The sequence below is a fragment of the Penaeus monodon genome, chromosome 24, assembly GCF_015228065.2.
Source record: "Penaeus monodon isolate SGIC_2016 chromosome 24, NSTDA_Pmon_1, whole genome shotgun sequence".
Classification (NCBI taxonomy): Eukaryota; Metazoa; Arthropoda; class Malacostraca; order Decapoda; family Penaeidae; genus Penaeus; species Penaeus monodon.
The window spans coordinates 4,157,510-4,157,783 of NC_051409.1; positions in this window are offsets into that span (position 1 = coordinate 4,157,510).

Here is a 274-nt window from a genome sequence, read left to right on the forward strand (position 1 = left end):
TCATCGTCAGGAGAAACGATTAATCCTTGGGTGATTCTGGGGTTGTGTTGACTTCCCTTTCCCTTTCACTGCCTTCGATTTCTTTCACTCTCTTTCCGTTCTCCTCTCCTCTCTTGTTCTCCTCTTTTTCCTTTCTCTTCTCTTTCTTTTCCTGGTCTTCTTCCCTTCTCCTTCTTCTCCTTCGCTTTCTTCCTTTCTCTTTCCATGCTATCTTCCTTTTTTCCTATTTTTTTCTCCTCACTTTCCCTCTTCCTTCTCCTGTAAGTTTTTTTTC